Source organism: Myotis lucifugus, unplaced genomic scaffold, assembly GCF_000147115.1.
Source record: "Myotis lucifugus unplaced genomic scaffold, Myoluc2.0 scaffold_107, whole genome shotgun sequence".
NCBI classification, from domain to species: domain Eukaryota; kingdom Metazoa; phylum Chordata; class Mammalia; order Chiroptera; family Vespertilionidae; genus Myotis; species Myotis lucifugus.
Genome location: NW_005871155.1, coordinates 2,687,658 through 2,715,508, shown reverse-complemented (window position 1 = coordinate 2,715,508; position 27,851 = coordinate 2,687,658).

Here is a 27,851-nt window from a genome sequence, read left to right as displayed (position 1 = left end):
AAATACATTCAGACAGCCCAGAGCTTAGAGGGGGAAGAACTAAGAGCAGAAGAGAATAATGCTACTTACAAGAAAATAACTGAACTCTAATCAAGAAACATTCCCTGCCTTTGAAATAGAGGATCTGACAACAATATGAGCCCAGCTGGAAGATGGCAGCGTAGGTAAATGCTGGTACTCACTGCCTCCCACAACCACATTAAAATTACAACTAAAATACAGAATAACCATCTTTCAGAAAAGCCTGAAATCTAGCTGAACAGAAGTCTTAAAACTAGAGAAGTAAAGAAGAAACCACACTGAGACTGGTAGGAGGAATAGAAGCATGGAATGGGCTGGTCTGACAATCATGTGTAGCATGGTTGTTGTTTTCTTAATTTTTCTTTTCTTTATTGATTAAGGTATTACATATGTGTCCTTATCCGCCCATTGCTTCCCCACCCCCCACTCATGCCCTCACCCCCCTGGTGTTTGTGTCCATTGGTTAGGCTTATATGCATGCATACAAGTCCTTTGGTTGATCTCTACCACGTATCCCCACCCTCCACTGCCTTCCCTCTGAGGTTTGACTGTCTGATCGATGCTTCTCTGTTTAAGTATCTGTTTTTGTTCATCAGTTTATGTTGTTCATTATATTCCACAAATGAGTGAGATCATGTGACCTTTATCTTTCTCTGACTGGCTTATTTTTCTTAGCATAATGTTCTCCAGTTCCATCCATGCTGTTGCAAATGGTAAGAATTTCTTCTTTTTTACCACAGCGTAGTATTCCATTGTGTAGATGTGCCACAGTTTTTTAATTCACTCATCTGCTGATGGGCACTTAGACTGTTTCCAAGCAGCACAATTTACCATAGCTAAGATTTGTGTGGCATCTTTTTAATCAAATGGGATATCTCAGCTGTGAAGGCCTTCTGTGAGAAGCAAGATGTCCCAGCCCCATACCAGCCCTCAGTCCAGGGTTCCAGAGCTGGGAAGAGAAGTCCCTGTAATGTCAGGCTGTAAAAACCAGTGGAGATTGTGGATGAGTGACACAGAGACTGCTAGCACACAAACTTACACTGAGCTCCAGTGCTGGGGCAGTGGCTTAGGGGGCATCCAGGGATATATGGAAAAGAACTGGACTGTCTGGCATCAGAGCAAGAACTTGGGATCAGCTGTCTCCCAGACAGGGGTCTTCACATGGTTATTGTTCATATTCTGAGACTCCCTGTCCCCCCCTCCATCACAGAGCTGACTGGCAGCCATATCTGAGTTTCCATCAGCCTGGCTCACACGATTTGCTCCACCTTTGTGATTCCCTGAGATCCTGCTCCATCCAATTTGCAGCTCTACCCAAGCTGTTTGCAGTGGCTTTTCCATACGAATGGCCTATCCTGGTTCAGGCTTCAGATTTCCCTAAAATCTCTCAAACAAGAAGCAGCTGGCAATTGCCTGTCCCATACCTATCAATAAGAGGCCCAAGACCTGGCACTAGCAGAGCCTGCCTTGCTTCACAGTTTGACCTAACCCAGGGGTGGGCAAACTTTTTGACTCGAGGGCCACAATGGGTTCTTAAACTGGACCGAAGGGCCAGAACAAAAGCATGGATGGAGTGTTTGTGTGAACTAATATAAATTCAAAGTAAACATCATTACATAAAAGGGTATGGTCTTTTTTTTTTTTAGTTTTATTCATTTCAAACGGGCCGGATCCAGCCCGCGGGCCGTAGTTTGCCCACGGCTGACCTAACCTGAGTACTTCCAAGCCCAACACAAGTAGCAGCCATCTGCAGATCATTTTGTAGCTCCTGCCAGGTGGCCCCAGGCAGTGACTGACTTCACCTTGTGGAAAATCCAGAGTGAATGAACCTGGTGGACAGCTTCAGACGATAGCAGATTACAACTCTACACATTCACAAGCAACACACTCAAGGGGTAGACTCAGTGAGCACCAAAGTTCCACTGAAGCAAGTCCTGCTCCATACAGGTGTCTCCTGCACAGCAGCTCTTCCACTGTAGTTGGAGCTGGTCCTCACAGCCAATTGGCCTGGAGGTCAATTCCTGTAGTAATGCCAACAGTAGTCAAGGTTCAACTACAAGAAGATTGTGCACACAGGGGTGCACCTAGAGTGCCCAGCTCAGGTGACTGGAGAGGCTGAATCGCTGGGCCCTACAGAACACCTACTATATAAGGCTACTCTACCAATTCCAGCAGACATAGATGCTCTAGCTAATACATAGAAACAAACACAGGGAAGCAGCCAAAATGCAGAGACAAAGAAACATGTCACAAATGAAAGAACAGACAAAATCTCCAGAAAAAAAAGAAAAAAGAAAAGAAAAACACTAAACTAAATGAAATGGAAGCAAACAAACTTACAGAGTTCAAACAATGGCTATAAGGATGTCCAAGGATCTTAATGAGCACTTCAAGGGACTTAGTGAGAATTTCAAAAACATGAGAAAGGACCAGACAGAAATTAAGCACATACTAGATGAGATAAATAATAATTTACAGGAATTCAACAGTAGAATAGAGCATTCTGAGAATCAAACCCATGATTTGGAATATGAGGAAACAAAAAGACAACTAATCAGAAGAGCAAAAAGAAAAGAGAATCCAAAAATATTAAGGTACTATAAGGAACCTCTGGGACAACTTCAAGCATACCAAACTTAGCATTATGGAGGCACCAGAAGAAGAAAAGAGAGAGTAAAATATTGAAAACCTATATGAAGAAACAATGACTGAAAACTCCTCTACCTGGTGAAAGAAAATACTTATAAATTTAGGAAGCATAGAGGGTCCCAAAAAAGAGAAACCCATAGAGGCCCACACCAAGACACATCATAATTAAAATGTCAAAGGTTAAAGACAGAGAGAATCTTAAAAGCAGCAATAGAAAAGCAATTAATTAATGATAAGGGGCACCCATTTGACTGTCAGCTTATTTCTCAACAAAAATGTTGCAGGCCAGAAAGGACTGGCAAGAAATATTCAAAGTGGTGAATAGCAAGGACCTGCACCCAAGGTCCTTACCATTACTCTACTCAGCAAAGCTATTATTTAGAATTGAAGGTCAGATAAAGAATTTCACAGACAATAAAAAAGCTAAAGGAACTCATCACCACCAAATCAGTATTACATGAAATGTTGAATTACATGAAATGTTGAAGGGTATTGAAGAAGAAGAAGAAGAAGAAGAAGAAGAAGAAGAAGAAGAAGAAGAAGAAGAAGAAGAAGAAGAAGAAGAAGGGAAAGAGAAGAAGTAAAATAAGAACAATAAAATGGCAATAAATACATATCTATCAACAATTGAAACTAAAAATCAAAATAAACGAACAAGGAATCTAATGAACAAATAAATGGATAAATAAAATAGAAACAGAGGCATGGAAACATGGAACTGACTGACAAATCTCTGAGGGAAAGGGGGTAGGGAGCAAGAAGAGATTAACCAAAAAATTTATATGCATATATGCATTACCTATGGACACAGACAACATGGTGGTGAAGGCCTGGGGTGGGGCAGGAACTGGGTGGAGAGGGGCAATGGGGTGAAAATGGGGAAATATCTGTAATACTCTCAACAATAAAGATTTTTAAAAAACACAAAAAGCATGAGCCCAGCTGGATTTCAAAATCACTATGGAACAATTTTTTATATGAGCCACTTTTCCTCTCATTTTGAAGAGAATGTCTATAATGGTTACCCTTCCAGGTGTGTGTGTGTGTGTGTGTGTGTGTGTGTGTGTGTGTGTGAGTTGGAGGCAAGATGCAGATAACCAGACCTTTTGTTCATTGGCCTCTAGATCAAGAGGAGCTATACTTGAGTAGCTGTATCCAAGAAACTTAATTCAGATCTGGTTCTGATTTAGATTATGAGAGATCCTGGTTGATTTGATTCTGATGCCATAACAGAATATGGTGAATGTATTTTAGGGAAAAGATGATTGTACTTGTATATAGAAAGAATGTGAATAATTATGGTTAAAGAGTGGACAGGGCTAGGATCTTTCCATTAAATAACTGATCCATCTACCAAGCTGTTTTATTTATATACTAGAGGCCCGATGCATAAAAATTCATGCAAGAGTAGGCCTTCCTTCCCCTTGCTTCCGGCACCGGATTCCCTCTGGTACCTGGGACCTGGGCTTCCCTCGTCCAGTCACCAGCAGGCAACCAGGACACAGGCTTCGTTCTGGCCACTGGCAGGCACTCGGGACCTGGGATGCTTTGCTCTAGCCACCGGCAGGCACCCAAGACCCAGGTTCACTCTGACACTGGCTTCATCTGGAAGGATGTCCAGAATGACATCCAGAAGGATGTCCGGTCTAACTGGCATATTACCCTTTTATTATTATAGATTTATAATTCTAAGGTCAGTGTGCTAGTGGTCAGAATAAAATAGTAAAACAGAGAAACAAACAACAACAACAACAAAACAGATATAGTCCATTCCATCATGGAGTTTCCAGTGTAGTGAGGGTAGAGAAATATTAACAAATTTAATTACAAATAAAGGTAAATTTCACCAATGGTAGAAATTACAAATGAGAGAAATACAGTGTTATAAGAATCAAAATAGGGATTTAATGAGACACTCATTTGAAAAATGAATAGAAGGCAGCAAGGTCAAAAGGAGAGGGAAGAGTTTTTAAGCAGAGTAGCCACCTCATAATGTCCCTTGCAGAGAGGGCCCAGAGGAATATGAGTCTAATTGTGATGTTTTTGAAAGAAATTCAAACACTATCCAGAGTTAAAGTTATTCTCAAGTACTGTCAGTAGACAGTCTCAATTCTGAAGCTTAAAAAACAAAACAAAACTAATGTTCAAAACCTTTGTTTTGAGGCAAAGCAAATAACAGATGTCCATTAGTCTAGTTCCTGGAATTTCACATTTAGAAAGAATTGAATTTTTCCATGTTAAAGTAAACAAAACAGGGAGCCCTGAACAGAAGTATGACGTACCTCTGAATATACATTGAGCTTAGTCATTTGCCAGAATATTATTTACCACCCTATTATTTACTAAGATAAAGGAGATATTATATAAGCTGTCAAGATATATCTCTTATAGCCCTAGCTGGTTTGGCTCAGTGGATAGAGTGTGGGCCTGTGGACTGAAGGGTCCTGGGATCAATTCCGGCCAAAGGCACATGCCCAGGTTGTGGGCTTGATCCCCAGTAGGGGGCATGCAGGAGACAGCCTATCAATGATTCTCTCTCATCATTGATGTTTCTATCTCTCTCTTCCTCTCCCTTCCTCTCTGAAATCAATAAAGAAATATATACAAAAAAGATATATCTCTTATAATTATTCAGAGACATAAATTTTATAAGTAAACATTAAATTGTTTTTATATCAAACAACTACAATGTTTGTTTTAATGTTCTGGTTTGTGATTTTTTTTTTTGAAAAATTGTCTTATATATAGAGACTAGAGGCCCAGTGCACGAATTCATGCACAGGTGGGGTTTGGCCGGGCTGGGGCTGATTGGGGCGGGGTTGGCTCAGGGCAGGGACTGAGGGCAGCTGGCTCTCAGAGGGGGTGGGCCGAGGGAGGTTGGCCAGCCCTGCCCCCGGTCGGGGGGGGGGCAACTGGGGACAGGAGCAGATGGGGGGCACGGGAATTTGGGGGGAGGCTGATCCAGGCCCCGATCTGGCTGGTTGGCCACTGCAGTGCACTTCATAGTGACTGGTCGTTCTGGTTGTTCCTGTTGTTCCATTGTCCTGGTCACTTGGCTTTTATATATATAGATTGACAGTCCATATAAAGACCATTATTCATTGCTTTTGAAATTCAAATGTAATGTTTACAGGAAGTTATTCATTACTGAGACTGAATGGAAGTATGTCATGAAAATTAGTTTTCTGTCCATTAAGAAAAAAAGAGAACTTTTTCTAATTATAAAGAAGAATATCCATGTTATATCTGAGATAATCAATATCCCTCAGAAGGCAAAAATTTATACCAAAGTGCAGAACTAAAATTCAATAACAGAAAATTCAGATTCTACACCTGGACAAAATATGACACTCAGAATCCACTGTTAATGTTGCCATATTATTTATCATATTAGAGGCCCGGTGCATAAAATTCATGTACTGGGGAGAGAAGGAGTGTCCCTCAGCCTAGCCTGCACCCTCTCACCCAGGCTGGCAGGGGGCAGTTAGGGAGTGACCAAGCCGGCAGGGGGCCACTTAGGGGAGATCAGGCAGGTTGGCAGGGGTGATCAGACTGGCAAGCAGAGGCAGTTAGGGGTGATCAGGCAGGAAGGTGAGTGGTTAAGGGTGATTAGGCAGGCAGGCAGGTGAGCAGTTAGGAGCCAGAGATCCCAGATTGTGATAGGGATGTCCGACTGCCGGTGGGATCCGGCCTAAAAGGGCAGTAGGACATCCCTCGAGGGGTCCCGGATTGAAGAGAGTGCAGCCTGGGCTAAGGGACACTCTCCCATGCATGAATTTCATGCACCTGGCCTTTAGTTTATAATGTTAGTGTTATAGAATAGCAAGAAGCTAGAAAAATTCCAGGTCAAGTAGAATAGGGAAACTAAGACAGGTGGTTAAACAGCAGTTTCCAGCTACCTAGCAAATCCTATTTTCCCTAAACCAAGGACACTTAAGAGTAAATGGTTTGCACTTCTCGTTCCCAACCAGAGTAAATAGCTTAAATCACCCTACTTAGGAAGAAAGATAACAGAAGTCCAATTAAGTGCCATTTACCATCCACACTCAAGGATAGACAAATTAAGAGAATAAATCTCATTTTTTTTACATCAGCATAAAGCAGATGAATATTCTATTGATCCATTGAACTCTCCTAAATGCCCAGCCTTTAAAACCCCTGAAAACAAAGGTCCCAGTGTGTTCTCCCCCAAGGGAGCACACCCATCCCATCCCCTTCCATCTGTTTTTCTCCCACACCACCTCTAAGGGACCCCAGGAGATTTGCAACTAGGGAAGCAATGGGCAGCAGCAGCATGTCCTGGGCTAATCCCCTGAACCTGTCTCCAAGGCCCCCTTTTCTCCCTCTTCTCTGACTTCTCAGGGAGTCAAAGCAGCCTAGCTTGGCTCTTCTTTTGCTTCCTCTATGCCAGGGGTGGGCAAACTTTTTGACTCGAGGGCCACAATGGGTTCTTAAACTGGACCGGAGGGCTGGAACAAAAGCATGGATGGAGTGTTTGTGTGAACTAATATAAATTCAAAGTAAACATCATTACATAAAAGGGTACGGTCTTTTTTTTTTTTAGTTTTATTCATTTCAAACGGGCCGGATCCGGCCCGCGGGCCGTAGTTTGCCCACGGCTGCTCTATGCCCTTCCTTGTTTCATTGCTCTAAGTATGTTTTTGCTGCTGTCAATAAATTCTTGCTTGCTTTTCTACACTTTGTCTCCTTATTGAAATCTTTCCTTCAAGAAGACAAGAACTGAGGTCTCCTCATCTCCTCAGTAACATTAGTGAAAAAAATGAAAGGTTTCCGAAGTTAATTGTGGAGCTTATGAAGAGAAACTAGTGTCACATAATGCGGGCCAGTTTTTCAAAGTAACTAAGAACCTTTCATGTGAAAGGGAGAAGAAAAAAAGTTCTGAGGAAGCACTTATCTAATCAAATTACAATAGTCTTCTATAATCAAGTGTTAAGCATACCATGAATAATAGGCCTAAATAGTAAATGGAAGCCTTATGGAGACAAAAAGTGTCCTGCATGAATAAGGCACATAACTAATGTTCTCTGAGCAATAATTTATTATCTGTGGAGCGCGGTTATGGTGTTTTGGCCAGGTTAAAGCCTCGGACTAATGAAAGGACAGGGTCCTCTCATTGCCACTTGCAAGTCACAGCTGGAGGTCAGGGCCCTCCCAGCACAATCATAGCCAACGGCTGTGGTTGTAAGCTTGAACCTATGGTCCAAACACGTAGCCCCACGTGCCTTGTGATAGAGTTCGGGTGCATGTAGTTGAGTGAGGTTGAAACTCACGAGAATGCTGTAAACAATGTGATCACACCCCTACTTTGCCTCGTGGCATCTGCTATAAAATAAAGACACAGCTTGTGGGCGCTGTCATTGTCTCCTCATCAGGGAGGCAGCATCCCACCGAGACCAAGCTATTATTCTCTTGTCTGTCTTTCCTTAATCCTTTCACCCCCCCACTCGGGATCACCCTTGGTCGTGCTGGCGTGGCACAGTTATCCTACATAATAAAAGCCTCATATGCAAATAGACGGAATGGCAGAACGACCGGTGGAACAACCGGTCGCTATGACACACACTGACCACCAGGGGGCAGACGCTAAACTCAGGAGCTGCCCCCAGCCAAGGTGGGTGCCAGTAGGGGTCCCCTGATCATCCCACTGGTGGCCCGCAGAGGAAAGCGACAGGGGGGTGGGGTTGGCGAGCGGGTGGCTCCCTGATCGCTCCACTGGTCACCCCACAGATCGGCCCTGATCACTCACCAGGCCTAGGGACCCTACCTGTGCACGAATTTCATGGATCGGGCCTCTAGTTTTCTAAATAAAAACTAAACACATTCTCCTATGATTGTTTAGAAAATTGGATAACATATGTTAAAATAGCCTAACTCTTAAGTGTTATACAAATACTATATATCATTAATAAAAGAATCAACACCATCACTCCCATTATCACCTTTATTAACAGTACTACTGCACAGTGTGTATATAGAATCAACTACACTTGATCTTACTTGGGAAATTATTTTAAAATTGCCTGTTATCAAAATCTGATTTTTACCAGTGTTACTGTAGACACCTAATCACTAGCTATAAAGTCATATTACCTTGTAATTTCTTATTTTATAATTTATTTTACTTCTATGATTTAACAATGCACCAGAAATATTATTATGCAGCATGAGGAAAGGGGCACACTAGTCTGTAATCCAGTCATTAAAAAAAAAATGAATGAATGCTCTGACCAGAATTATGACTTCCTGATATTGTCATGCCATGTCAACTTTATAAATATTGTGAAACAAAGAAAAAGTCTTTTTGAGAAACACTGATACTCACAATGCTTTCTCCTAGCCTTGGATGAAAACCCACTAGCTCATCAGGTTGAGTTAAAAAGGGGAAAAGCCTTTCTCCCTGGGACTCACTGTGGTACCACCGGCTGCAGAGTGGAAGATGTGACAGTAGTTCACATGTGATGGTGGAAGTAAGACACACAACTCCTTTTGTAGCATCACCCATGGCCATCCTCAACCCACTTATTAATTCCTTCTAGATTTTCAAGTAATAACCTTAAACTCATTTACAGGAATATGAAATAGTCTTTCCAGGAATGGAGATAATTTTAAGAACAGTGATTTATTTCATAAAACTTTAGGATATTGGCTTAAATTATTTTTTGAAAACTGTGGCAAAATTTTAAACTCACAAAAGCATGTAAATTTCTTTTCAGAAATGAAGAGAGTATAAAGAACAAGAACCCATTTTGAAAGCTTTATACATTTTGCTTTCAATTCTTTTAAAACTGTAATAAATACAAATGAATACTATCAGGCTAAGTAGAGAAATAGTACATCCATTTATAATTGGCATCTCTCCCCTTTTAAAAAATAGCATACTGGACACGTGAGGTCAAAGCATCTTCCTTTATTGAAAGAAAACTTCAAAGTTAAGAGTAATTTGGGGATTAACTGGTAAACAATGCATCACAAATTACATTAGTAGGTAGTTAAAAGCCCTATAAAATGGTTTATCCTGTATCTTTAAGTAAAAGCATTGATCAAGAATTTCTAACACATTAAAATGCTGATTCACAAATGAATTATTTCTAAAGAACCAAATAAAATTCTCTGCACCCCCACATAAAATTGATACTGTCGTTGTGCCTCAGAAAACAGAGAAAATGGAGGCACAAAAAGTTTAAACTTATTCTAGGACATCATTAATTGATAAGGCCAAGATTCAAAACCAAGTAGTAAATTACATACCTTGTGTTCTTAACCACTGAGCTAAGCTATATTTCTAGATTAAAATGTCTCCAAGGGCTGGGCTGGTGTGGCAGAGTTGTTGAGCATAGACCTATGAACCAGGAGATCACAGTTTGATTCCTGGTCAGGGGTTCAATTCTTAGTCAGGATACATGCCCTGGTTTCGAGCTCGATCCCCAGTAGGGGGCGTACAGAAGGCAGCTAATCAATGATTCTCATAATTGATGTTTCTATCTCTCTCCCTCTCCCTTCCTCTCTGAAATCAAATATATATATATATATATATATTTAATGTAACCAAGGAACATCCCACAAAAGTACAGAAAAATAAAACCATCTCAAACCAATGGCAATTATGAGTTAAACATTTTATTTTGCATAATTACAGTTGGTCTACATGAAGCATACTATGTTTTGTTCACTTGTGGTTGCAAATGTTTAGTTAGTAAAGTATCCTTTTCAACTCTGAGGTTTGATGATGCTTTTAGTTCCTACAAGGAAATAGTGCATGTTGATTTGATAAAGGCACTTATTCTATTAAATCTGTATCCAAATACTTTGAGGAAAGCATTCAAAACATACTTTTGCAAAAGAAACTAGATAAAGGATAAAATGATATAGTTTGCTCTATGTTTTCTAAACCTAGCTCTCTAAACATAGTAACTGAGCATTATTAAATCCCTATGGCCTGGCTTGTCACCCCTCCCACTCCCAACTTTAAACCAATCCTGGCGCCAGGAAGGAATTTATAATAAAAAGTCCAATGAAAGATGCCTCTGCTTTGGCATAGAAATCTGTTGCTGTGGGCTCTATCTGTCCTCAGTCTACTACTCCAGCGACTGTTTCTACAGGCAAAACTGGCTGGTTCCTCAGTGACTCAGGATCCTCTCTTAAAGCTCCCTCCCCAGGTGATGAAGTTCCTTTCCTATTCCTCTAGTTTCTTTATGACTAAGTCACTGATGCTTGGGTAGCTGCATCATTGTGTAAAGAGCTCATGACTTAGAATTAGAAGGCCTGTATCTAACTCCTATATATGATAGTTATTATATGAGCAAACTTTGGTGAGTTACTCAACTCTCCTAACTCTTAGTTACTATATCTGCAAAATAACAGCACCCATAATAGACTCCTGGCCCTGAGTAAATGGTTGATATCTTGCTGGTAGAGGCTGTTCCTGATACACTTTTTGTATCCGCAGTACCCACTCCATAGTCAATGTTCATAAATGTGATCTGTATCCTTACATTGAACAATGAATAAATAATTTTCCTCTTGATCCTTTGGTTCTTCCCAAATAAAAACTCCAGAATTACCCAGTCTGCCATGTCCCATTGGCTCTTAAGTCCTGGTCATACTCTGACATCTAAGACTATATGAGTATTGGTGTAGGTTTGTGGATCTGAGTCAATCTCATAAAGTAATATGGAATCCTGAAGGCTTGATCTGGTATGTTCTCTTTTTGGTTTTTGTCCCCCAACTAATAATACAGCCAAAGCTAACAATATCATCATAAAAATTAAATTCTAGCCCTAACAGGTTTAGCTCAGTGGATAGAGCGTCGGCCTGTGGACTGAAGGGTCCCAGGTTCCATTCCGGTCAAGGGCATGTACCTTGGTTGCGGGCACATCTCCAGTAGGGAGTGTGCAGGAGACAGCTGATCGATGTTTCTCTCTCATTGATGTTTCTAACTCTCTATCCATCTCCCTTCTCTGTAAAAAAAACCAATAAAATATATTTTAAAAAATTAAATTCTGTTCTCATGGACAGCTCTGCCCCCCCCCACCCCCATTCGACAGTCAGCCACCACTAAAAACTCTAAGGCAGTGCTCCAGACAAATGCTAATGGTTGTGCTGAAATGCATGAACATACAGGCTCAGAGATGAGTTGATAGTTTCTTACCAGAGCCACATCATTATGAGCTGGCAGGAAGTTAGGTCAGATATGGCCAACACCTGGAAAAATCACAGAGGCATCCAGATACTGCCGTCCATGGCAGAAACTCAAAGACTGGAACTGAATTTTCTCCATACCAAAACAATGAACAGTTGGATAAGGAGATGGCTGCTCTCATTAAGCTTGTGAATACATCATTGGGAAGCTTGTCGTTCAGGATGTGGCAACAATGTAACATCAAGATACAGATGAAAATTCATGTCTCCAGAGCTGTCCTATCCGCACAATTACTTTAATGTGTCCCAGATTTGAACTCATCATTGATGTTCCCATTAGTTCCTGGACTGATTCCAGTAGTGCCACCAAAGTGCCACTCTCCAAGTCAAATGGCAGTATCAAATCTCCACCAGCAAGCCCTGGAGTGTGTCCAGCCTTTAGAGGCTGAGGCCAAACTAATCAAATGGCAGCACTTTAGGGAAAGGGCTTGTCAGCAGAATGGATGAAAAGCTAATTCTACAGCTTTCGTGATAATCTACAGAGGGTAAAAGAACAGAAGTGATAGAACAAAAATACCACAACTTAAAAAATACTTACTGAGCAATTACATGTGCCAGTCATTGCTCTCAGTGATACTTGCATAAAACATGACAATGTACAGCCTCTGCCTTCAAAGAAATTACAATATAGAAGGAGCCTCCTTTAGAAAGTATAGAGGAAAGAGCATTTATGAACTTTGAGGTTAAGGAACCTTAATGAGAATCACAGCTCTGACTAGTCCTTGCTTATGTCACAAGACAAATTATTTAAATGCCCAAGCGTCAGTTTCCTCATCTATGTGGTAAATAATAGACATGCTCTTTTTCAAAAGTGTATATTTTTATTTATTTCAGAGAGGAAGGGGGAGGGAGAGAGAGATAGAAACATCAATATTGAGAATTATTAATCGGCTGCCTCCTGCATGCCCTCCGCTGAGGATTGAGCCCACAACCTGGGCATGTGCACTAACCAGGAATCAAACCATGACTTCCTGGTTCATAGGTGAATGTTCAACCATTGAACCATGCTGGCCTGGCCAAGACATACTCTTAAGTAGATATAAAAGGGAAAATTAGTTTGATATGAGGATTAAAAATAAAACTGGGTTAAGTGAGCTCCAAATGGATTGATATGTTAATGCAATTAGTAAATTATAATGCTAGAAGAAGAAAATGTAAAATAATATATGTTGATCTACAATGCAGAAGAACTTTTAAGTATAACTCAAAAAAAGCATAAACCATAATGTAAAAAGTAATGGAGTGGAATAATATTACAATTAAAAATTTTAATTTAATCAGGGCGAACAGAGAAAATTTAACAGACATATGACTAGTTGAGAAAAGGTATAGAAAGCATCTAATACCATCAAGGTACAAATATCTATATTTTACTAGAAATTTCTACAAATTAACAAGAAAAGTGCAAAAAACTCAATAGAAAGTGGACAAAGTAGAAATAGAAATAGAAAATGGGAAATGAACAAGATTCACAGGAGGAGAAACCCAAATGACCATAAGTATATTAAAGATATACCCAAGCTCCTTTGTAATTAGAGAAAAATTAAAACAACAAAATACCAATTAAAATTGATCATATTGGAAAAAATTAGAAAATTGGGTAATACCATATGTAGGAGGATATGAGAAACAACAGTATTCTCATGTGCCTTTGGCAGATATAAGACTTGTGGATATAAGCACAGTTGTATGACTTGGCAATCCTACTTGTAGGTATATTTTCTCAGAAAGGGACATATTTACTTCAATTTGTTACTGATAGTGTTTTTGGAAGTATTGTACCAACAAACAAACAAACAAAATGTAAATGCACACCATGAACTAGTGCACAGCTATTAGAATCTGTTAGAATATTACATGCATTATATCAGTTATTGGGATATTATACACATTGACATAGAGCAATCTTAAAGACAGAGGGCTGAGTAAAAAGCATGAGAAATAAAATATATGTTGCTCAATACCTTTAAAGTAAAGCCATACAAAACAAAAGAAAAAAGGCAAAAGTTCACACCCCCTGACTTCAAATTACACTACAAAGCAACAATAATCAAAACAACAGAACAGAATTGATAGCCCAGAAATAAACCCACATGTATATGGGCAAATATTTCAATAAAGGAGCCAAAAACATACAATGAAGGGGGAGAAAAAGCTTCTTCAATAAATGGTGCTGGGAAAATTGGAAAGCCACATGCAAAAGAATGAAACTAGACTGCTAGGTGTCCCCATATACAAAAATCAACTTAAAATTGATCAAAGCCTAATTATAAGACTTGAAATAAAAAATTACATGAAAAAAAACATAGCTACTTACAACTTATGGACCCTGGTCTTAGAGAAGATTTTATGAATTTACCTCAAAGGCAAGACAAGTAAAAGCAAAAAATTAATAAATGGGACTATTTAGCAAACCAAAAAGCTTCTGCACAGTAGAAGAAATCATCAACAAAACAAAAAGGCAACCAACTGAATGGGAGAAGATATTTGCAAACAAGACCTCTGATAAGTGGTTAATATCCAAAATATATTTGAAAACAACCATATTAAAAAAAATGGGTAAAGAACATGAACAGACACTTTTCCCAAGAAGACATACAAATGACCAACAGATAATGAAAAGCTGGTCAAATTCATTAGTATTAGGGAAATGCAAATCAAAACTACAATAAGATACTACTTCATACCTGTTAGAATGGTTATTATCAACAAGACAAGTAATAACAAATGTTGGAGGGTTGTGGAGAAAAGGGACCCTTCATACACTACTGGTGAGAATGTAAACTGGTACAGCCACTGTGGAAAACAGTAAGGAGGTTTTTCAAAAAAATCAACATAAGAGTTACCATAATATCCTCTTCTAGGTATCTACCCAAAAAAATTTAAAACACTTATTTCTGAAGATATATGTACCCCTATGTTCATTGTGGCATTAATTACAGTGGTCAAGACATGGAAACAACCAAATTGTTCTTCAATAGATGATGGATAAAGAAGATATGGTACATATATACAATGGAATACTACTCAGCCACTATGAAAGATGAAAAATACTGCCATTTGCAACAACATGGATAGATCTTGAGAATATCATGCTAAGCGAAATGCCAGATGGAAAAAGTCATAAACCAAATTCTTTCACTCATATGTAGGATATAAAACTGAAAGCAACAAGTGAGACAAACAAACAAATAAAACAACATAGACAACAGTATGGTGGTTATCAGCGGGAAAGGTAAAAAGGGGGCCAAATATATGGTGACAGAAAGACATGTGGCTTTTGGTGGTAAACACACAATGCAATATACAGATAATGTATATTAGAATTGTACACTTGAAACCTATGTAATTTTATTAACCAATGTCACCTCAATAGATTTAATAAAAAGTACACGTTTGAAAATGACACACAAAATTTAAGAACAAACATCAAATACATAATGATGGATAAATGACCATTTTAGTCATCTTTGTATCTCCAGAATTGAGTACATTCATTGGTGCCCAACAATTATTTTCTGAGCAAATCAATGATTCAATACCGAAAACAAAGGATAGGGAAAATTTAGATTCCAAAACTTAGAGTGAGTACAACAATAGAGACCATTTGCAAATGATTTGTTTCTCAGATTAGGAAACAGATCTGGTTGATGGAGAAGGTTGGTGAGTTCAGGTTAGTATCTTTTGACTTTGAAAGACATAAGGAACTAGCATGCAATCTTGGTCTAGAACTCAGGAGGTATTTAGATTTGGGTCTCAGCTCAAAAGATGATAGTTTTAGAGATAAAAGAAATAAAAGATAAAGTAACAAGTGGATGAGCAACGGGATGAAGTAATGCAGACATATTATTAAAATTGTACAAGATGGCAGAAGATGGTGTGTGTTTGAAAGGAAGAATAAACTGGTCAGCAGAGATGAAAAGACTATTTACTAGTCTCTGTGGAGAGTGGGGTGAGGTGGAGTGAGGTGGGATAGTATGAGAGGGAAACATTAGTAACAGAGGTATTTGTTGAGTAAAAGAAACTAAATTAAATCTCAGTTTGGGGGGAAATCTGAAAATAAGCTAAGCCATTTATTATTTGCCTTAACTGTTGAGGAGCAAATTTAAAATTGATAAATAGGGGAGAGAAAGAGTGGAGGGAGAGGGGGAGGGAGCACATGTAAGCAGAAAGGTCATAAATCAAACTAAAAATAAGAATTAAAATCTCTATTTCCAAATCCATAAACTGAATTACTGAGAGGAGACTTCTGAGGCCTGATAAATCCCCAAACAACTTTAATTTAAAATATCCTGAGTACCGCTATTCTTAAGTTATTCCCTTGATTCCGATCTGCTATCAGCAAGAATCAGAAAGGTACCCAAGATAAGAATAAAAATTTGAGATTTACTATTATTAAGCCCAATTCTCCTGTTCTACATCTACAGGGCACAACAAATGTTTCTCCTAGAGCAGCGGTTCTCAACCTGTGGGTCGCGACTACTTTGGCGGTCGAACGACCCTTTCACAGGGGTCGCCTAAAACCATCCTGCATATCAGATATTTACATTATGATTCATAACAGTAGCAACATTACAGTTATGAAGTAGCAACGAAAATAATTTTTTAATGTATTTTATTGAAGTTTTACAGAGAGGAAGGGAGAGGGATAGAGAATTAGAAACATCGATGAGAGAGAAACATTGATCAGCTGCCTCCTGCACACCTCCCACTGGGGATGTGCCCGCAACCAAGGTACGTGCCCTTGGCCTGAATCAAACCTGGGACCTTTCAGTCCACAGGCCGACACTCCATCTACTGAGCCAAACCGGCCAGGGCAAAAATAATTTTATGGTTGGGTCACAATATGAGGAACTGTATTTAAAGGGCCAGAAGGTTGAGAACCACTGAAAGGATTGAAAAAAGAAGAAGAAAGAAAAAGAAACCCTTTCACCTGTGCTCTTGTAGGAGAGCCCACACTCCCGACAGCCTCAGCACAGTCCTTGGCTTTCTCCCACACAGGTCTTTGCCATAGGACTCAGTGGCCATGTCTAAGAACTCCACCTATCTGACATTTGGAGGTGATGCCTGCTAGATAGTCCTCACATCCTATCTGCTGTGTTAAAGAATTGTGTTAAAGCAGTCACAGCTGGAAGCAGCACAGCATGGTGATTCAGGTTTAAGATCTCCATCTTTCTAGTTAGTGTCTAGGATGGATCAGGAGATTAGAAAATACAACACCACAATAACTGAACCACAAAAAAAAGCAATGAAAAAGAGGGATGTTTGTTTAGGGGTGTTACAGGGAAAGAATATAGAGTTCTTAGGTACTGAACTGCTATAGAGGTTGGAGGGGATGGGGAGTGGGCAGGTTGCTATCTCAAATTCAAAACAGTGTGAGAAGGAGAACAAAAATTTAGTGACAAATATGTGGATGGGGGTAAAATTTTTATTTTTATTTAGAGAGAGGGTTGATGTCAGGATGTCCTTTCATTTTAATCAGACAAACAGAAATGTTAATGCTTACCCCAAATTCATGTGTATTGATGCATTTATAAAATTTAATAAACTATCATATAATAATGGCAAAATATGAAGAAACCTGCTTATTGGCTCCTGTCTACATGAAAAAAAAAAAATTGCCAATAACTGTTTTAAAACTAATGCTAGCTAGACTAATAATAAGCTTTGAAGTCCAACTTCTTGCCCCATATGTCAGCCCATATAGGGAAACTTCTGTATAGGGAAGCAAGAAAGGTGTCCTACCTGGTAATTTTCCATAGTATGAGGTAAATGAAAGCTATAATCTGGGTTTTGATAGAGCTAAAAAGTGGGCATTCATGGGTAGCGGCCCTCTAATGGGTTAATTTCTTAAGCACTAAGACCTGTTCTGAAATTGAAAAGATGCTTCTGGAAACTACAATTGTCATGCCCAGTACTGCAAATTACTAGCATCCTGAGGGCTGGGAATTGGTGAGGATGATATTATACTTAGAAAAATGTTTATTTTCCTTAATATAAACATAGACTGGACTGTTCTAAGAATATGAGTTGTTTTTGAGGTGAATGTGTATGTGTGCATGTACTATTTTGTGTGTGTTGTATACAACAGTTATTCACTGACTATCAGGCAAAACAGGAGACAAAGCTGTACCTCAAGCTTACAGAGGCTAAAGAGAGAAATGCAGCCCTAACCGGTTTGGCTCAGTGGATAGAGCATCAGCCTGCGGACTGAAGGGTCCCAGGTTTGATTCCCGTCAAGGGCATGTACCTTGGTTGCGGGCACATCCCCAGCAGGAGGTGTGCAGGAGGCAGCTGATCGATGTTTCTCTCTCATCGATGTTTCTAACTCTCTATCCCTCTCCCTTCCTCTCTGTAAAAGTCAATAAAATATATTTTAAAAAAATAAAAAAAGAGAAATGCACTTGGAAGGGTCAAGTGCACACTGGACTCATCTCATTCCATAGCTACCATTCTCATTCCATAGCTACCATCTCTGGGAAACTTCCTTCTTAGGTAGTTTGGAGGCCTATGGATTGGCTGGGGGGAGAGAGAAGACTGACCATAGGTCAAAACCCCATGTGAAGAGAGTGGGGTTTTCATAAAGGAGAGTGTAAGTGGACATGGTGAAGATTGATAATAAAGAAAAGAAGACAAGATTAGGAAGACAAGTGAGGAATATCCATGTGGGAACTTCCTGTAGATGGTTTAATTTAAAGGTTATATTTTCCCCCTTGAAATTTGAGAGCAGTTATATTTAGCATTAAGTTTTTAATTGATTCTCCTACATTGTATCCTTTTCAGTTACTTCAACCTCTTAGAGAAGCAATTATATTAGCAAGCCTCTATGATTGTATTATGGGAAATTTATGAAAGAGAATGGGGGCGTGGCCTGAACCAGATCACTCATTCAAAAAGGCCAGTACAGAAATACAACAACCCAGGAATATAGTTACCCAAAAGGCTGGGCGGTGAAGGGCCCAGTAGAACCAATGAGATCAAAGGGGAGTTGGGAAATGCTAACAAGAGCATGGCTGCCTTGGAAAAAGTATTGCCATAGATGACAATTCAGAAGCAGAAGTGAAATGACTATAGTTTTTCCCAATCATACACAGGGAGATGGCTTTTGGACATATATGTTGAGTGGAAAAATGAAGATGTTGATTATCAAATAATATAACAATATTAATATAACATATATTCATTGTTTCTCTCTTACTGCAACATACACTTGGATATTCTTGAATAATATATTCAGAGGTTTTGGAAATTTTCCAAGTTTAAAATTGTTTCTACAGAAAATTGTATCACTTTCATATTTGTAATGCAGAAGACATATTAACAACTTCATCCTGATGTTTTGAGAATTAAATAAGACCTTGTGTTAGGTATAGATATGGCAGTTTGATTAGGCGCACTCATCACTAGCTAAGGGACTCACTTTCATACACTAGACCTATCACAAGTGATTTCAAAACAGTTTCTCAAGAAAATTATAAATTCTAATGGATGCAGACCTTTAGAGTTGATCATTGTATTAATTAATGTAGACTAGGTTATGCTATGGTAACTTACGTAATCCTATGGTAAGCTAAATTGTGCTATAGTAGCCCACATCTTAATGACTTAACACAACAGAAGTTTATTTTTTATTCATATAAAGTTAGCTACAGGACAGTTGCTCCCAGGATGGCTCTCTTTAATATGAAAACTCTAAAATACGAGTTGCTTTGATCTATCTATCAGACCATCTCTACACAAGGCCTCCTCCCTAACCACCATGCAGGGGAATGGAGAGAGCAGGGCTCACACCAGCAATTAAGTGCTTTGCACAGGAAGAATGTGCATTCCTTCTGGTCCTAATCACTTAGGCAGAAAAATTCAAATAAACTGGCCCAATGCAAAGGGACTAGAGAAGGCAATCTTCTGTGTGTCTGGAAGGAGAGACTTAGATATTGGGAAGCAGAATAATGACTACCAAATTCGTAATAGACTAAACCATGATATTTTTCAGTCCATACATGAAAATAATATACTGTATTCCTTGGGCTCCTATAGGATGGGAACTACATCCTTGAGTTCTTCCAAAGCTTCTCTGTAGAGCCCTATTTTGTGAAGTTGCTCATCACTGTAAGGGGTGATTGGATAAGAAGGTGAGGGATATTGAAATTGAGATATGATCATCTAAAACTAATTGATTTACATATATTTAACAAATCTTAAAATGGTGAGATAGACATTTGAAAAGATAGATGATGGCAGGAAGGAAAGGAGAAAGGAAGAAAGAAGATAAATAGAGCAATAAGTTGATTGCTTTTTATATGGGATTTTAATGAATCAATCTGTCACTAATAATTTTAAAAACAGGGACATGGATTTTAACTCAATATTAGAGAAAAAAACTTTGAAACTGTCAAAATGTTCATAATAAATTGGATGGCCTTGAAATATAACAAGAGACCCATCCCTGAAAGTATTAGCATAGATTGTTATGACAACTCAACAGAAAATTGTCAATAAGCATCAAATTTTAGGTAGGATGGAGTATGGCAGAAAGGAGGGATTTATAGGTAGAGCATAGTGTTAGTATATTCCTGTAAAACCCTATAAAATGTCAAATGAAGAAAATATTTAAAAACAAAAACATCCTAAATATTAAGTAGCCACATTATTATCTATGCCATATAATGTAACAATTCTGTAGTTAAGCTAAAAACAAACTTAAGGTAAACATACGATTGTCTCTTTAAAAGGCAGATTAGACTATAATTGATATCAATTGTTTTCCTTCCTAAGAATTTCCTAGTTACTCTGTATCTTTTCAACAAGACACATTTGGTTAACAGATCACTGATGTATATTTCAAAAAATGTTTTATATACCATCAGCATATTTCAGACCTTTAATTTTTTGTTTGTATTTGGAGAAATAACAGTGTAACTTTTATATGCTGAAAACACCAATTGAATTAATGATTCTGAAATCATATAAGCTATTGCCATATTACAATTTGAGTAAGACAAAATTCAAAGCAGTTTAGGTAACATAAAATACTGAATAATCATGAAAATTAGTGGATTGTGAAATGAATGACCACCTACCGTCACCGATGAAGCTGGCCCAAGACTCCCCAGTTTATTAAAGAAGGCATAAAGTATATGAGAGTGAAAGAATTTACAATGCCTGAAGCTCAAAATACACCCACTCAATTGTTTTCTTGATGTTGTTTGCAAACATTGCAAACATTACAACAGAACATTATCTATTTTACTGGTCATTTGAGTTTTTACATTAAATAGATCCCAACATTTCTTCATGCCCAGCTTTGCCCTTTCATTGTTTAAGTCATGCAGCTATAATTTAGACTAACTCATAATCTGGAGCTCCTGAATATTTAAATCTTATCACTGATGTCCTTAGGTTTCCAGACAGTTGGCTAAATTAATTCTACTCACCTCATTCTCCACCTCCCCAACTGAATCAGAGTGGTATCCATGGAGAAGAATCTCCTGCACCACACTGTGCCCATTTTCCAAGTTGTACTAAACTCAAAAGCAACTAGTTACACATTATGCTTCGGTGGATTCCAGACAATATGAAAGTATTCTGAAACTGTGTCCAGAATCTAGGGCATCATGTAAACATGATAAATATTGAATGAGAAATAAACACCAGCTCCTCAATGCATCAGAACTACATTATCAGAGGTTCATTATCTCAGTAAGATGGCTTTCAGCTATGAACAACAAAATGGTCATCCGAAAGTATTGACCAATATGTGCATTTAGTTACCTCATGTAAAAGGAACCATGGGATAGGTAGAAAGAGGTCATATGAAATGGCTCAACATAATGGGGGGCTGGATGAGTTTCTCTCCTATTTTCTCCCTCTAATGCTACAAAACATCTTCTGAAGCTGTCAGCATCAATGAGTGAGAGGAAACGAGTTCGAGAGTGGTGAAGGGGGATTTCCTTCTTGCTTGTATCCCTTTTAAGAGGAAGGGAGCCCAAGCTGGTATCTTCTTATATTTCATCAGCCAGACTGGGTCCATGACCACCCACAGTGCACGAGAGACTGGGAAAACACCTACCATTTTCAGTCATTGGAGGTGGCATCACCAGCTACAAGACAGAAAAGAAGAATGGCAGATGTGGTGCCACCAACAGTGTCCGCACAACATATAACCCTGCTTCTATTGTAAGGGTTAAAGCCTTAAATTAACCTAGGAAATGGCAATGGTAAGTAAAGTAAGCATTGTTATTTTACTTTTGCAGACATAGATGAGGAAAAAGGTAATGTGATGTTTTTTATTAATGTAGTGGACTATGTGGTCCAGGAAATGGGACATTTATCAGAGTTTTTATAGCTTCTTATATCTAAATTTAAAGATTACCAGAGAGAAACCCTGTTAGGGAATAATCTTTAAACTGAGTTAATTGATCACCAATAGCACTATAAAAATTAGACATGAAACTTAAACCCCAGAAGAAACGCTATTTAGAAAAATATAACCAAATTAACCTGTATAAGAAATAATAGGTACAGGGTCACATACCAAGGCATAAAGACACTAGAGTATAACTGAAAAATCTTCTGAGAGTTAGGAGGGAGCATATAGAACATGGGGGGCTATGGGAGATCAATCATAGACATGGCTCATTTCAGCCTCAGGCCTAGAAAAGAAGCAGGTGCAAATTTCAACTGAAAGGTAAACTAGATTGCACTCGATATGCAGTGGTTCATTTTATTGCTGGTGGAGAGACAATTACCCAATACCACCACAAAGAGCAGCAGCCCATCTGATCATCTTCCTATCAGCATAGACAGATGAGGATCCCATGAGCCAGCCCCCATTATTCCTGCCCCTTGGTTTTCACTCTCTATATGACCCTCCTGGAGTGTGGGTGGGACCCATGACTTGCTTCTAGTCAACAGAAAATGGCAAACGTGCAGGGATCAAGTTAATCAAGTGAAAGTTTATCCAGGGAGGCCCTGACTTAATCAGGTAAAAGCCATAGGGGTTCTCCCTGAAGTGAGAGACTCCCCTGTGGGCTTCGTAAAGTAGTGGCCATGATGGTGCAGAAGCTCTACTGCCTAGGACTACGGGAGGCCTCTAGGAACTGTGGGCAACCTCCAGGCAATAGCAGGCAAAGAGCCTGGCTCTCCATCATACAGCCACAAGGAAATGAATGGTGACAACAACCCGAATGGGCATGAAGGGAATTCCTCCCCTATTAGGCCTCCGGATGAAAACACAGCCCAGCCAACCTTGAGTACAACTTTTTAAGATCCTGGGCAGAGAACCAGCCAATCTATGCCCAGACTCCTGACCTATAGAAACTGTGAGGTTTTTTAAGTGATATTTTATGCTACTAAGTTTGTATAACTTGTCATGCAGCAATGGAAAACTAACACATTGTGTTTATTCTTCTTTTTCTACTACTAACATCCTATTTTCTTACTGCAAGTCTTTTAGTTACTGGCAATGTTTCCTGCCCCCTCCAAAAACAAACAAACAAGCAAACAAACAAACAGGAAGTTGTTTTAATCATTAAAATAAAGCTGGAAAGCATATAGATGTGGAGGATAACAGCAAAAGAAGCCTCAGTTATAATATTAGCTAGCATCTATTGAGCATTTACTATATGCTATAAGAAGTTCACCGTTACTTTTTTTTTTTACATACATATTTGAACTCATGAAAATAAGGTCGGTACTACTAGCTCCATTTTATGAATAAGTATTTTTATAAGAACCAAGGTAAAAAGAGTTTGAGAAATTTATCTAAGTTTATTCAACTTGTAAATCAGAAAGTTAATTTGTTTGAGTTTAGATATTATGGCCCAGAGCCTGTATTCTTAGTCACCAGGATTTATTCCTTCTCAGTAAAAATAGATGGTCATGCTTTAGCCACAGATAATAAGGTAAAGGTGCCAGTCAATAAATGTGTACTTGTATGTGAATCATTGATAAATAACTTTCAGGGATCCTCCTCCATCAGGATTCTGCTCTGATGGGCCATTCTGTGGCTAACGTAGTTAGCTTTCCCCTCCGTGGCATCTTATCTTTACCCCACATCCATCCAGCTCTCTTAGACATGCAAGAGGAACAAACTTTAAAACATCAAATTTTAAGAACTAAATGCAAAATGCACAAACTAAAGTCTTCAGGTCCATCTAAGGCCAACCAGGAAGGTAGGTATCATGCTGCAGAGGAAAGAGAACTGGATAGGGATGCAGACGAACTAGTTGAGTGCTGGTATATAAGCCATCTATCCACTCTGAATTTCTGCTGTCTAATCTGTAAAATGAGGTTAATAATATCATATCATAAAGTTGTGGTGAGCACCAAATGAAAAAAGAAAGGTATAGGACGATTAAGAGATTTATAAACTGAAAAATTCTACAAAAATAGATGTGGTTAGCCTATTGTCATGGAAGTGGGCACAGACATTGTTTTCTCTGTATTGCGCAAAATAATTCTGAAGGGATAAAGTTGGAGAACTCAGGAAAAACTGTTTAACATAAGGACTTTGTATTTAAAATTCCCTGAGAAACAAACAATACTATTGTCCAACCCAGATGAGTAACGTTTTATTCTGGGAACAGTACAGATACAATATTGAAATATTAGATATTTGGGGTTGGTTCCTTGGGACAACTCTGCCATTCATTTTACAGTTAGGTCTCAGGATATGTTTAAATGATGAAAAGTAAATATATATTTTTGGTGATTGGAACTACCCTTCTGTTTTCTGAGATTGTATGTGCCGATCTATTTAACCCTTAGGAAGGGGTATGAAATAAAGGGACCCTGGGTGTATGGTGAGAGTCTTTCCTAAAAGGCAACATTTATTTTCAAGTGTTTAGATTGCTGAGACAGGATTTCTCTCCAACGTACAATTCATCATCCTCCTTACTCACTGTAAAATCAATCTGTTCTGTTTGTATGACATAAACAACAAGTCATTTCTCAGGAATGAGGCAGACCATATGTGAAGGTGTTTTGGAAAAGCACAATAGGGAATACGCCAATCAAAGTAGCATCTGCATTTTATTTCAGCGTCAAATCACATGTGTGTTATAAAAAGAAAAGTGTATCATTTTATTAAAGAACGACTTTCCTGTTGTGATGTTTATGGTTAACTCATACCTTCCCTAAGCAACAAATTCAGGTCGGTCTCATAAATCATTGGCTGAGAACACACAAAGATCTCACTCTGTGTGGCCAGCAACATGTGTGTTTTGCAAACATCTTGGCATCTGCCCACTCCCCACCCCCATGGCAGGAGAAAACACATTAATCCATTATTTGCATTTTCTCAAAAATCAGCACTTTCTCATCATATATTGATAAATACCAAAACAGCTTACAATTGAGACACAAACAGGAAACCATAAAACACTAGCTGAGTTCTAGGGAGCATTTATTTTTTATAATTGGGACTGGATTGAGATGGAAAGGAGGTGGGTTCTATGGTTATTTCCATTACTTATTAGTTGTATGACCTAAGGCAAGTCACTTAACTTCTGTAGGTCTCAGTTTTATATGTGTGTAAACCGACAGGGCTGAACTAAATAATCCCCAAGATGCCTTCTTGCTCCAAAAGTGTGTGTTTCTCTGGTCGCTTACCCACCCAGTTGTATGTGAATGGTAATGGAAACATTTTAAGATTGTCTTGTTACTGAACCTTCTCCCCAGTTGGGAGTTAGGTACAACTGAAAAGTATGTTAACTTCTTTAAACCACTGGAGTGATATCTACAGTACGAAGCATTCATTAGCACTACTTCCAGAGGAATTTCACACATAATCTGACTTACTTCTTTAGAGAAGCCACTGTGCAAACATTAAGGTACTGCATTAGGAAACAGAGAACCCAATTCACTCCACAGGCAAGGAGATCCTATAGTTCTGTTTACCCAAGCAAATGAGTGGTTATTTATGTAAATAATTGAATGGACATTGTAAAATTTCTCGCTGAATTTCTTCCCCTCATAGGAAAATAAATTTAAAAAATGTCCCTGTGGACAGTATCTTTTTTACTTAAAATATATGTTCTCATGTAGGCATATAATTTTATCCATATAGACCCATCATTAATGCGAATTTGAGTAGTCTCTTTGATGCAGCTTTTATTGGTTTTCCTTTGTATAGAATAGAATATGTGTCACCTGCAAAGCATCATGAGACTTCTACATCTATTTGTTTTAAACAGGCAATAAATGAAAAATATCAAAAGAGGAGATAGGGGGAGTAGGGGTGGTAAAAAGAAAGGGTAGCCAGGGCCACAAGGAATATCAACCTAAATCATTCCAGGTTAAGACAGTGGAGAGAAGAAAGAATTTCTATTGCCAATTAACAAAATATAAAATCCTGGAATAGGGCTTGGGCAGCCTGGTTTGGTTCATGTCCAGCCCTGAACCAATCATAGTGGTCATAGAAACTTAATGTACATCACAGCCCAACTCCTTGGGATATGTGTTGTGGGTAGGGTGCTCTGTTATCAGGAAAGGGGATGAGGGGAAGAATTCTTAGGGGAGAAACATGCTCACCAGGTAGAAACAACAACCCCAGTACAAAAACTAGTCCAAGACATCTAAAGTTAAGTTTTACACCATTGGCCTTTTACCCAGATCTTTCTTCTGAAAATGTCAACATTCTTATTTTGCCCCTCACTTTTTAACATATTAATTTAATAAATATTTATTAAGTGTTTGCAATTTATTAATCATTGTAGATCGGCCAGAAAAGACATGACTGACTTAATCTCTGTTCCTGGGAGAGGAGAAAATGGCGGAGGCTTAGACGGACGTGTTGGTGCTTTGTCCCGGACCAGATGGGGGCGAGCAGCTGAAACGGGTAACAATCAGCCCGATCAAGCTGGGGAGGTTCAGCTGAGAGACAGTCTGCAGCCAGGAAAGACAGAAAACTCCTAAAAAAGGCGGATGGTTGGAGATTGAGGCTGAAACCTCCCTCTGGGCGCCAGCGCAGCGGCGGGACCGCGCCATCTCAGGCAGCGTTTACCGGCATCCAGAGATCGGCTACTAGCCCGGCGGCTACTGACCCGGAGGCAGCGATTCGCAAACAGCGCGACTGCAAGAGCCAAGGGGAGACCTGCACCCCTCCACGGAAAGGTTGGACTTGCCTCGAAGGTACGGTTCGCAGTTCAGGTTGGAGCGAGGAACGCGCGCGCGGGCGCAGGGGAAAATCTGCGTCCCCCAAAATCCGCGCTCTCCAAAATCCGTGCCCATAGAGGCCGGCGTGTCTCGCAAGTGGGGAGGGCTCCCGCAGGGCTGCTGCCAGAAGGTAACACTATAAATGAGCCAATAGTTGGACTGGATGCAGAGGGGCTGCCTCAGAGTTTCCCTGTTGGCCGGCTACTTGTTGTTGCCGGGGGCTTGGGCGCGCGCAGACACTCCGCGCGGTTCTGGAGGGTGGAACCCTGCGAGTTCGAACAGCTTCCCAGGCTCTTGTTCGCACACTTCCTCTTACTTCTGTGGGTTTGATTGTTGAGCCCAGTGCATGTGAGTGCCCAGTTGGGGTCACTAGCAGAGCTTGTAGGGGAAGATTGTTTTTGGGGAGCCTGGGAAACAGAACTGGGAGTGGCGCCGGGGGACCCACCTCTGGGCGGAGCTGGTTCAGGTACAATAGGCAGCTCCTGGTGGGAGAGAACTTATAGCCTCGGAGGTCAACCCAGACACACTGCCACCCAGAGGCAGAGCCACGAACTGACTCCTCTGTAAATACAGATAAGGCAATAAGGACTGTGGCTTACAACAAGGAGGAACAGTGTATCAGAGGGAAAGTCAACATTCTCCTGAATTCCCGGCGTGCCAATAAGAAGAGTAGAAGATCTGAAGCACCTGCATTACTGCACATTTTTATTTTTATTTTTTTAAATTACTTTTTCTCCTTTTAACTAAGAAAACATTTTTTTTTCATTTTTCTTTTTTCTCCATCACCCGATTTTGCCCTTCAGCTA